This window comes from Hyperoodon ampullatus (genome assembly GCF_949752795.1).
Source record: "Hyperoodon ampullatus genome assembly, chromosome: 3".
NCBI lineage: Eukaryota > Metazoa > Chordata > Mammalia > Artiodactyla > Ziphiidae > Hyperoodon > Hyperoodon ampullatus.
In genome coordinates, this window is record NC_136916.1 from 4880669 (window position 1) to 4894149 (window position 13481).

The following is a 13481-nucleotide window of genomic DNA, read 5'->3' on the forward strand; positions in this document are numbered from 1 at the left end:
GATGACCTTGAGCAAATTACCAAACTCTCTGCCTCAGTTTCCTCACCTCCAACATCACCCTAGTTTAAATGAGTTATCTGAAAAGCACTTAGAGTGGTACCCATCCCACAGTAAGAACGACACAAGTGCTTGTTAAATAAGTAAAATTAAAGCGATGCTGTTTTTCACATCACCTGGAGGAAGTGCAGCTGGAACAGAACTTAAGAGACATAACTCACTTTATAGATGATAATACTGAGGACCAGGAAAAGTGAATGCAATAAGCCAGTGTAGATGTGACCGACACGGATAACCTCACCCTTAGGAAGACTCGCTCATTTACACAGCATGCTTTAGAAATAAATGGAGGAATTTTGTCCAACAAAACAAAAATCTGTTGATGTCAAAATGAACATGTAAATAACCTGTATTTATATTTTCTGATTTGTAAAAGTACTTAAATATTTAAATAAATATCTACTATATTTAGTGCTTCAAAATAGGTAAAAATTTAGATATCAGTTAGTAAACCTTGAAAACCTGGTACACATTAAAAAGTCAGCCAACTGAAGGACAAATTAATAGTTAATTTTTAAAAATCAATGGAAATAACGGCATGTGGCTATGCCCACTTAACTCAGAATATAATGGTTTTCCTTAGTTTTCCCTTCTTTTTTGGAAGGAGATTGTAGGGCATATATTCTCACTATAATAAAGCAAAACGCATAATTCTTTGAATTTGTGCTCACATGCTCAACTGAGATCCTTTCTGATCTAGTAGGGGGAAAGAAAGCTTTGCATCCTAGCTATCCATAATTCTTATCAATCACTTAAAAGTATAAAAGATATTTTTTTAAGTTAGAAATTAATAGTGACTAGCCACTCATTCTCCAACTCTAAATGACTTTGAGAGTCAGTTTTGATATAATGACTGCTTGGAAAACAAAAGCTTGCTGCAGGAGATAACACTGAGGAACAATGCGAGCAAAATGCAAATGTCAGTTTGTGTGGCTTTGTCCAGGAGAAATGGTGGGTGAAGTGTAGAAAACTGCACCCAGCTAAACTGAGCAGCACAGGAACACACAAAACACATGCAGGAATAGGCAGAATACACACGCGTGCACACCTCACACCACCAGCACCCTCAGCTCACCCAGGTCTGGTGTCACAACCTGCCCTCCGACACCAGCAGTCCCTCCGCCCACCTTCACAGTCAATCCACAAATACAACCCTTCCCACACCCACTCCCATAGGCATGCCTCAGGTCTTTTTCAAGGTGAAGTGCCATATTTATTGTAATATTCATGTATCTAGAAACCGTTTAACATGTAAAACAGTTAATACTGTTTACATTAGATTTTTCGGGGTTTTTTTGGCCACGCTGCACGGCCTGCAGGATCTTAGTTCCCCAACCAGGGATCGAACCCGTGGTCCCCTGCAGTGGAAGTTCAGAGTTCAAACCACTGGACCACCAGGGATATCCCTATATTAGGTTGTTATCTTTACTCTTTAGTATGTCATTGCTGAACTTTTGGAATGTTGTGCCTCTAACCAGTTTTCCCCACAAAACCTAAGGCTTTTTTATTTTGCAGTTATGCACAGCACAGTGATTTTTAGAGCACATACATGAAAGACAGCAGAATTCCCTGTATTCTATTATGAGCTCCAGGTCACCAAAATTACAACGATTCAAGTCCAATATACAGGAGTTATCTGCTAGACAACGTTAAGGTTGCCCTTGAATTGATTTCAAACATTATGTATAGAATTTTACATTTCTCAGACAATAGCTCTTGTTGTAAATACCCAGAAAAAAAATGAGTTATACACAGCATTTGATTAATAAGCTGTGAATTACTAGATAAAAAGAATATTTAGAAATATGACTTTCAAAACATACTACACACAGTAATTTAGATCATGCTAGTCAATTTTAATTTAATGACGCTTACCTCTTCGTCAAAAATGGAAAATAATACTTCAAAGTTTTGAATCTCAAAGTGTTTTTGACAAAACTGTTAAAAACAAATATGTTTTATGCCTAAACTCAGCTCCTTTAGCTATTAATCTATCCTTCTCTGCTTAATTTTTGAGAACAATCTCCCTGACCATTGTGAATTATAACATACATAAAACATACATTTAGTATAAACTGGACACTTACCCAATGTTAATGTTCCCCACTGAAAGCATAAACAGAGTCATGTTGCAAATAAAATAAAATGTGGGGGTGTTTTTTGCTTTTCAAATAGGTCCACAGAGTTAAATATATACAAGGGCTGGAAAAGAGTTAAAATAAACACAGAACTTTGCTCCTATCATGCTAAAAACCTTAAAGAAATTCTCTTTCAAATAAACGAAAGGCATGCAGAGACAAAATATTCCTTAGTTTAATGGAGTTAAACAACAGCACAATAATTTAACTTGCAGCCTAATATAGTTCCATTCCAGATACTAGAAGTCTTCCTATTTAAAATGCATATTTAAGTTAACCTGAAAGGAATCCACTGGCCTACCTGCTCCTCCTCCAAGTAAATTACCATTTGGCAACCATGAATGAAATTAAACTATCCTGATGTTTTGATATTAAATCATTTCACTAAGACCAATTTGAATCTAAGTAATCTTTTAAAAATAAAAAAAATTAACTGTACAAACACAAAATTGATTTTTACTATGACATAAAATAAAGAACTTTCTTTTGTTTGCTTGTTTCTCTGTTTTGGTAAAACTCAACCAGTATTCACTCCCGGAATTATTCTTGAAAAAATTAGCATGAGACAGCAAAAAAGATTCTGAAAAGTCAGTGACGAAAGTCTGCACGGGGCCCCGCGAGCTGAGGTGTCTGCCCAGCCATTTTGCATCAGGAAATCGGGTCTGAAGTGCCGGTGTGGGATCTCTGCATGCGGAACCCTAGGAGCACGTGAAATTAGACGAAGCACAAAGGAAAAAAAGGAGTTGCCAGGCTGCCACCTGCTAAAGAAGAGGATGTGTCACCCATACCTGCCGCTGGAATTTCTCCCCGGGCAGAGAAATAATCTCTACTAAAGCGGCAGAGAGGGGAAAGATGGCGGAAGAGTAAGACGCGGAGATCACCTTCCTCCCCACAGATACATCAGAAATTCATCTACACGAGGAACAACTCCTACAGAACACCTACTGAACGCTGGCAGAAGACCTCAGACCTCCCAAAAGGCAAGACACTCCCCACATACCTGGGTAGGGCAAAAGAAAAAAGAATAAACAGAGACAAAAGGGTAGGGACGGGGCCTGCACCAGTGGGAGGGAGCCGTGAAGGAGGAAAGGTTTCCACACACTAGGAGCCCCTTCGCGGGCGAAGACTGCGGGTGGCGGAGGGGGAAGCTTCGGAGCAGCGGAGGAGACCGCAGCCACAGGGGTACGGAGGGCAAAGCAGAGAGATTCCCGCACAGAGGATCGGTGCCGACCGCCACTCACCAGCCCGAGAGGCTTGTCTCCTCACCCGCCGGGGCGGGTGGGCTGGGAGCTGAGGCTCGGGCTTCAGTCAGAGCGCGCTGGCGGCGTGAACACAGCCTGAAGGGAGTCAGTGCGCCACGGCTGGCCGGGAGGGAGTCCGGGGAAAAGTCTGGAGCTGCCGAAGAGGCAAGAGACTTTTCCTTCCCTCTTTGTTTCCCGGTGCGTGAGGAGAGGGGATTCAGAGCGCTGCTTAAAGGAGCTCCAGAGACGGGCGCGAGGCGCGGCTGAAAGCGCGGACCCCAGAGACGGGCGTGGGACGCTGGGGCTGCTGCTGCCGCCACCAAGAAGCCTGTGTGCGAGCGCAGGTCACTCTCCACACCTCCCCTCCCGGGAGCCTGTGCTGCCCGCCACTGCCACGGTCCCCGGCTCCACAGACAACATCCCCGAGAGAACGCACGGGCGCGCCTCGTGCTGACGCAACGTCACGCCGGCCTCCGCCGACGCACGCTCGCCCCGCCTCCGTGCCCCTCCCTCCCCCGCGGCCTGAGGGAGCCAGAGCCCCGGAAGTAGCTGCTCCTTTAACCTCGCTCAGCTCATTTAACCCCGCCCTGTCTGAGCGAAGAACAGATGCCCTCCAGCAACCTACACGCAGAGGCGGGACCAAATCCAAAACTGAGCCCTGGGAGCTGTGCGAACAAAGAAGAGAAAGGGAAATCTCTCTCAGCAGCCTCAGGAGCAGCGGATTAAAGCTCCACAATCAACTTGATGTACCTGCATCTGTGGAATACCTGAACAGAAAACAAATCATCCCAAATTGAGGAGGTGGACTTTGAGAGCAAGATTTATTATTTTTTCCCCATTTCCTCTTTTTGTGAGTGTGTATGTGTATGCTTCTGTGTGAGATATTTATTCTGAGCCGTGTGGATGAAAGGCTCTTGGTGCTGCAGCCAGGAGTCAGTGCTGTGCCTCTGAGGTTGGAGAGCCAAGTTCAGGACACTGGTCCACAAGAGACCTCCCAGCTCCACATAATATAAAACAGCAAAAATCTCCCAGAGATCTCCATCTCAACACCAACACCGAGCTTCACTCAACGACCTGCAAGCTACAGTGCTGGACACCCTATGCCAAACAACTAGCAAGACAGGAACACAACCCCACCCATTAGCAGAGAGGCTGCCTAAAATCATAATAAGTCCACAGACACCCCAAGACACACCACCAAACGTGGACCTGCCCACCAGAAAGACAAGATCCAGACTCATCCACCAGAACACAGGCACTAGTCCCCTCCACCAGGAAGCCTACACAACCCACTGAACCAACATTAGCCACTGGGGACAGACAGCAAAAACAACGGGAACTACGTACCTGCAGCCTGCAAAAACGAGACCCCAAACACAGTAAGATAAGCAAAATGAGAAAACAGAAAAACACACAGCAGATGAAGGAGCAAGATAAAAACCCACCAGACCTAACAAATGAAGAGGAAATAGACAGTCTACCTGAAAAAGAATTCAGAATAATGATAGTAAAGATGATCCAAGATCTTGGAAATAGAGAAAAAGCAAGAAGCATTTAACAAGGACCTAGAAGAACTAAAGATGAAACAACTAAAGATGAAATACGATGAACTAAAGATGAAACAAGCAACAATGAACAACACAATAAATGAAATTAAAAATACTCTAGAAGGGATCAATAGCAGAATAACTGAGGCAGAAGAACAGATAAGTGACCTGGAAGATAAAATAGTGGAAATAACTACTGCAGAGCAGAATAAACAAAAAAGAATGAAAAGAACTGAGGACAGTCTCAGAGGCCTCTGGGACAACAAGAGAGAGTTCAGCACCACCAAACCAGCTTTAAAACAAATGCTAAAGGATCTTCTCTAGGTAAGAAACACAAGAGAAGGAAAAGACCTATAAGAACAAACCCAAAACAATTAAGAAAATGGGAATAGGAACATACATATCAATAATTACCTTAAATGTAAATGGATTAAATGCTCCCACCAAAAGACACAGACTGGCTGAATGGATACAAAAACAAGACCCATATATATGCTGTCTACAAGAGACCCACTTCAGACCTAGAGACACATACAGACGGAAAGTGAGGGGATGGAAAAAGATATTCCATACAAATGGGAAACAAAAGAAAGCTGGAGTAGCAATTCTCATATCAGACAAAATAGACTTTAAAATAAAGACGATTAGAAGAGACAAAGAAGGACACTACATAATGATCAAGGGATCGATCCAAGAAGAAGATATAACAATTGTAAATATTTATGCACCCAACATAGGAGCACCTCAATACATAAGGCAAATACTAACAGCCATAAAAGGGGAAATCGACAGTAACACATTCATAGTAGGGGACTTTAACACCCCACTTTCACCAATGGACAGATCATCCAAAATGAAAATAAATAAGGAAACACAAGCTTTAAATGATACATTAAACAAGATGGACTTCATTGATATTTATAGGACATTCCATCCAAAAACAACAGAATACACATTTTTTTCAAGTGCTCATGGAACATTCTCCAGGATAGATCATACCTTGGGTCACAAATCAAGCCTTGGTAAATTTAAGAAAATTGAAATTGTATCAGGTATCTTTTCTGACCACAATGCTATGAGACTAGATATCAATTACAGGAAGAGATCTGTAAAAAGTACAAACACATGGAGGCTAAACAATACACTACTTAATAACGAAGTGATCACTGAAGAAATCAAAGAGGAAATCAAAAAATACCTAGAAACAAATGACAATGGAGACACGACGACCCAAAACCTATGGGATGCAGCAAAAGGAGTTCTAAGAGGGAAGTTTATAGCAATACGATCCTACCTTAAGAAACAGGAAACATCTCGAATAAACAACCTAAACTTGCACCTAAAGCAATTACAGAAAGAAGAACAAAAAAAACCCAAAGTTAGCAGAAGGAAAGAAAACATAAAGATCAGACCAGAAATAAATGAAAAAGAAATGAAGGAAATGATAGCAAAGATCAATAAAACTAAAAGCTGGTTCTTTGAGAAGATAAACAAAATTGATAAACCATTAGCCAGACTCATCAAGAAAAAAAGGGAGAAGACTCAAATCAATAGAATTAGAAATGAAAAAGGAGAAGTAACAACTGACAATGCAGAAACACAAAAGATCATGAGAGATTACTACAAGCAACTCTATGCCAATAAAATGGACAACCTGGAAGAAATGGACAAATTCTTAGAAATGCACAACTTGCCAAGACTGAATCAGGAAGAAACAGAAAATATGCACAGACCAATCACAAGCACTGAAATTGAAACTGTGATTAAAAATCTTCCAACAAACTAAAGCCCAGGACCAGATGACTTCACAGGCGAATTCTATCAAACATTTAGAGAAGAGCTAACACCTATCCTTCTCAAACTCTTCCAAAATATAGCAGAGGGAGGAACACTCCCAAACTCATTCTACGAGGCCACCATCACCCTGATACCAAAACCAAAGATGTCACAAAGAAGAAAACTACAGGCCAATATCACTGATGAACATAGATGCAAAAATCCTCAATAAAATACTAGCAAACAGAATCCTACAGCACATTAAGAGGATCATACACCATGATCAAGTGGGGTTTATTCCAGGAATGCAAGGATTCTTCAATATATGCAAATCAATCAATGTGATAACCATATTAACAAACTGAAGGAGAAAAACCATATGGTCATCTCAATAGACGCAGAGACAGCTTTCGACAAAATTCAACACCCATTTATGATAAAAACCCTCCAGAAAGTAGGCATAGAGGGAACTTTCCTCAACATAATAAAGGCCATATATGACAAACCCACAGCCTACATCATCCTCAATGGTGAAAAACTGAAAGCATTTCCACTAAGATCAGGAACAAGACAAGGCTGCCCACTCTCACCACTCTTATTCAACATAGTTTTGGAAGTTTTACCCACAACAATCAGAGAAGAAAAGGAAATAAAAGGAATCAAAATTGGAAAAGAAGAAGTAAAGCTGTCACTGTTTGCAGATGACATGATACTATACATAGAGAACCCTAAAGATGCTACCAGAAAACTACTAGAGCTAATCAATGAATTTTGTAATGTAGCAGGATACAAAATTAATGCACAGAAATCTCTGGCATTCCTATACACTATGATGAAAAATCTGAAAGTGAAATCAAGAAAACACTCCCATTTACCATTGCAACAAAAGGAATAAAATATTTAGGAATAAACCTACCTAAGGAGACAAAAGACCTGTATGCAGAAAACCATTAAGACACTGATGAAAGAAATTAAAGATGATACAAATAGATGGAGAGATATACCATGTTCTTGGATTGGAAGAATCAACACTGTGGAAATGACTCTACTACCCAAAGCAATCTACAGATTCAATGCAATCCCTATCAAACTACCACTGGCATTTGTCACAGAACTAGAACAAAAAATTTCACAATTTGTATGGAAACACAAAAGACCCCGAATAGCCAAAGCAATCTTGAGAACGAAAAACGGAGCTGGAGGAATCAGTCTCCTTGACTTCAGACTATACTACAAAGCTACAGTAATCAAGACAGTATGGTACTGGCACAAAAACAGAAATACAGATCAATGGAACAGGATAGAAAGCCCAGATATAAGCCCACGCACATTTGGTCACCTTATCTTTGATAAAGGAGGCAGGAATGTACAGTGGAGAAAGGACAGCCTCTTCAATAAGTGATGCTGGGAAAACTGGATAGGGACATGTAAAAGTATGAGATTAGATCACTCCCTAACACCATACACAAAAATAAACTCAAAATGGATTAAAGAGCTAAATGTAAGGCCAGAAACTATCAAACTCTTAGAGGGAAACACAGGCAGAACACTCTATGACATAAATCACAGCAAGATCCTTTTTGACCCACATCCTAGAGAAGTGGAAATAAAAACAAAAATAAACAAATGGGACCTAATGAAACTGCAAAGCTTATGCACAGCAAAGGAAACCATAAACAAGACCAAAAGACAACCCTCAGAATGGGAGAAAATATTTGCAAATGAAGCAACTGACAAAGGATTAATCTCCAAAATTTACAAGCAGCTCATGCAGCTCAATAACAAAAAACAAACAACCCAATCCAAAAATGGGCAGAAGACCTAAATAGACATTTCTCCAAAGAAGATATACAGACTGCCAATAAACACATGAAAGAATGCTCAACATCATTAATCATTAGAGAAATGCAAATCAAAACTACAATGAGAAATCATCTCACACCAGTCAGAATGGCTATCATCAAAAAAATCTAGAAACAATAAATGCTGGAGAGGGTGTGGAAAAAAGGGAACACTCTTGCACTGCTGGTGGGAATGTGAATTGGTACAGCCACTATGGAGAACAGTAGGGAGGTTCCTTAAAAAACTACAAATAGAACTACCATATGACCCAGCAATCCCACTACTGGGCATATACCCTGAGAAAACCATAATTCAAAAAGAGTCATGTACCAAAATGTTCATTGCAGCTCTGTTTACAATAGCCTGGAGAGGGAAACAACCTAAGTGTCCATCATTGGATGAATAGATAAAGAAGATGTGGCACATAAATACAATGGAATATTACTCAGCCATAAAAAGAAATGAAATTGAGCTATTTGTAATGAGGTGGATGGACCTAGAGTCTGTCACACAGAGTGAAGTAAGTCAGAAAGAGAAAGACAACTACCATATGCTAACACGTATATATGGAATTTAAGAAAAAAAAATGTCATGAAGAACCTAGGGGTAAGACAGGAATAAAGACACAGACCTACTAGAGAATGGACTTGAGGATATGGGGAGGGGAAGCGTAAGCTGTGACAAAGTGAGAGAGTGGCATGGACATATATACACTACCAAACGTAAAATAGATAGCTAGTGGGAAGCAGCCACATAGCATAGGGAGATCAGCTCAGTGCTTTGTGACCACCTAGAGGGGTGGGATAGGGAGGGTGGGAGGGAGGGAGACACAAGAGGGAAGAGATATGGGAACATATGTATAACTGATTCACTTTCTTATAAAGCAGAAACTAACACACCATTGTAAAGCAATTATACTCCAATAAAGATGTAAAAAAAAAAAAAAGTCAGTGACTATTCCTGCTTACAAAGGGAGAATATGACACAACCAATGATAACAATTGGAAATTTTGTCTTTTCCCCCCCTCTGAAAAAGCTTATCTACCTTATTGAATACTTGATATAAGCCTTTTTTTATCAGATTCAGCATAAACTAATTTAGGAAAGAATTTTCTTTAATGCCAGCAGGGTATGTAATTTCCTAAAGTGCAAAGAAGAAAACTAAAAAATATATATTTTACCCTTGGAATTGTTTTATATAACTATATAAAATAACAGACACATGTAACTGATTGACATATAAGAAAAAAGTTGACTAGCAAAAAAAACTTTAACAGCTAAAGTTTATGTGTATTAATATTAATAATTTGTAACAATGTATAACACCATTTTTCTAGGCCAAATATTTGTGATGTAAAAAAATGCCGTTGCTGATTGTGTACCTTATTCGGAATATTAGAAAAAGACTCACTCGGCCAGCCTCAAAGATGGAAACTGCTACTTTCCATAGTTCTCTAACATTTCAGGTAATCTGCTTACTTAGTAAATAAAAGAGCCAAAGGATGGCAAGTATAGTATGTTGGCTTCATCATCATTTTCACGTCAATAAACCCAACTCTGCCTACAAGAACATCAAAAACGGTAAAATTTCATATAGTCCAATGCTACCTCTCTCCTTTAGCTTGAAGCAAGATATGAAAACAGTATATGCTTCAGAGTCGTAATTATTTATTTTTTCCCCCAATGAAAGTGAAAGTACTATCAAATGAAAGTGCAGATGTTCCTGGTGGGGTCACTCAAACATCAACAAAAGGCTCAGGAGTTTACTAATGGACATCAGGTATCCCCAGATTACTCACAGGGAGTATACTGTTATGACCATGTGCTGGAAACATGTTCCCGAGTTTCAGTACCTTTTCCTTCTCTGAGCTATGAGGTAACTGCAGTGGCACAGATGAGTTATTCAGGCTGAATGGCAGGAAGGCTGAGGATCTGAAGCACAGAATTTCTGCAAGCTTCAAAGGATCATGTAACAGTTACACTAACACTACCATTTATAAATAAGTAGAAGGCCCCAGAGATTCATGGAACTGCCCAGGATCACATATCTAGCAAGATATTCTTTTGAGAAAAGATATATCTGGGTTAAAATCTAAATTCCTAGGGCAATGAACTGAAATTTCCACTTCATAGCAGAATAGAACTCCAATAAACTCCCATAACATAATTTAGTTCTTATTCTTTTTCTCAACCAAAAGTATTACCACATCCTTTGCAAAAAAAACCCATGTGGTCAAAACGGATACATTTTACAATGCAAATACTGAAATCTTTCGTTTTATCCTGTGCCGTCTGACATTTATAGAAATGGACTTGTTATAATGAAGCTTCTTTGGTGATTATTAAATGAATTTACCTGTATTCTTCACTACAACTTCTTCAGTCATGTTTCAGAACTAAGTGTTATCATTGTATTTTTAAATTACAGAATATCAAAGATATTAAATTGAAACTTTTTTTCCTCTGAGGGAAAAGGAACAAAATCCAAAACCAGTATATAGGTATTTTTTGTGTGTTTTTAGTTCTGAGGAAAATAATCATACCGTATGGACGTTTCACATTTGGCATCTTAAATGCCTAACATAATATTACACATAATTAATCAAAAACATTCTCAATTGTTTACATCTTTTTAAAGTAACAAGATATGTAATTATCCTGCACTTAAGAAACTTCATATATCCTGCCACAGAAACAATGGATTCCAAACATTTATTCTATTTTCCTTAAAGCCATTAACCAACTGAAATAATGTAAGGGCTTAAACAAGCTATTTCACAACCTGATAATGTACATTATTGTAACTTGCATGTGTTTCTAACTTGACTGTGGGTATAAATTTTAGTTGGCCTGATTCCAATTTGGCAACCAATCTGAGGTAAGTAAGTAAAAACTAGAACTTTTAAAAAGAAAGGATTTCCCTTCCTCTGAAGTGATTTCAATATCTTAATAGAAGATATGACTAAAAGGTAAAAAGAAGAAGTCTTTTTAAACAAACATGCCAGAATGTACACATCCCAAACAAAGTCCTATAATTGTAGATGACATTTTTAAAATACCTAAAAACCATCCAGAGTGAATCAGGTACATGAACAAGCTTGAGAAAAGCTCATTTGGGTTTGAATGGCGGAGAAGGGGAGCCAATTATTGTTTTCAAGGGCACAAATTTTCTTCAGGTGCTCTGAATGCAATTTGAAAGGAAGAACACAAAACTGTCCTGAGCCACGGTAGCATCAATGGCCTGAGCACACGGTCTCTTATACAGAATAACCATACTTTAGGCTAACAATGTTCATTTATATGTACAGTTTTCTGATACGAGCTTGAAAAATTTAGATTCATCCCCTGTAACCATAAGTCACATAGTTCTGACTGCAATTTGGGGGGATTAATTAATAATAAAGAGTACTATAATGAGAACAGTGCATCAAGTTAATTAAATAACATCATAAAGAAAGAAGAGATAAATCCAGAATGTGGGACACACTATGAGACAACTGGTGTAGACCTTTAAAAAGGCAGGGAAAAAAAGAAGAGATCAATCCAGATTAATAGAGAATAAATGGACATTAAAAATGTGATATATTTCCTGGATTTTTTAAAAAACTGTCCCTATAAAACAGTTTGGGGATGTTTGGTAAGAATAATATTACAGAATTACTGTTAATTTTCTTAGATGTGACAAAGGTTTAGGTTATGAAGGAATATGTACTTATCCTTACAAAATACATGATGAAATGCTTAGGTGTATAGTTTAGTGCAAAGTCTGTAACTTTGTCTATTCACACAATAAAGAATATGTGCATATGCACACAGACACACCTGTGCACAAACATGGATACACACACACACGTATATATAAACATACATAAAGAGATAAAGCAAATGTGACAAAATGTTAATGATTAGTCAATCAGGACGAAGTGTACTCAGATGTTCAATATATTATTTCAATCTTTCTGTAAGTCTGAAAATTCTCAACATAAGAGTTGCTGGGAAAAGCACCACCTGTAGTATCAGATACTGACTTCAAAGGGCCAACTTAGTAACATCGTACTCCCCTCTGCTTAATCTTAACCTCTAAAACAGTGGTCTCCAAATGGGGCATATACATCCTAGGGCACAGACAAAATGAACCAGAGATACGGGAAGAAAATGTTAGAATTTCTATTAATAATTTATCTCTTGCCCTGTAAGATTTCTATTTTTGGTGTGTTTCATAATGTACTATATGTATTACTACAGTAGAACTTCTATAATTTGTAAATACATAGACACATTTTGAGGCTATAAACTCAAAAGGTATTTGTTACTGATGAGGGCAGCAGATCAACGAATTTGTATATACTCTTTTCTAAAATAGACATAACTTTTTTTTTTAAGTCTCTAAACATCAAACGATTATTAGAACCAGTTGCTTTCGCGTTTATACAAGGGCTTACCGACACAATAATTTAATCTGCAACCTTTATCAGAAACTCTTGACTCTAAAAGCAGGAAACAGAGAATAATGGCTGAGGGAAGTATTAACATAAAGCTAGGGAGTTGAAAAATCAACAAAGAACAAACAGTATGACCACAAGTTATCACCAATAAAATGTTAGGTTTTGTTCAATAAGGAAACCTAATATTTTAAACACTGGAATTTAAAATGCTCTAGAATATTATAAGGAAAAAATATTGCTGAAGCTAGAAAAACTTCAGGGAAAAAAATTACTAAGTATTATAATTTCAAAGGAAGACCACACTAAAAAAGAATACATAAAACTCAAGGCAGCTTTGCTTAAAAACCAGGGGGGCATGTAATTATAAACAGCATAGAAAATAATCTAGATATTTGACTAGAACACTTAATCGAACCATGATTCTAAAATAAAAGA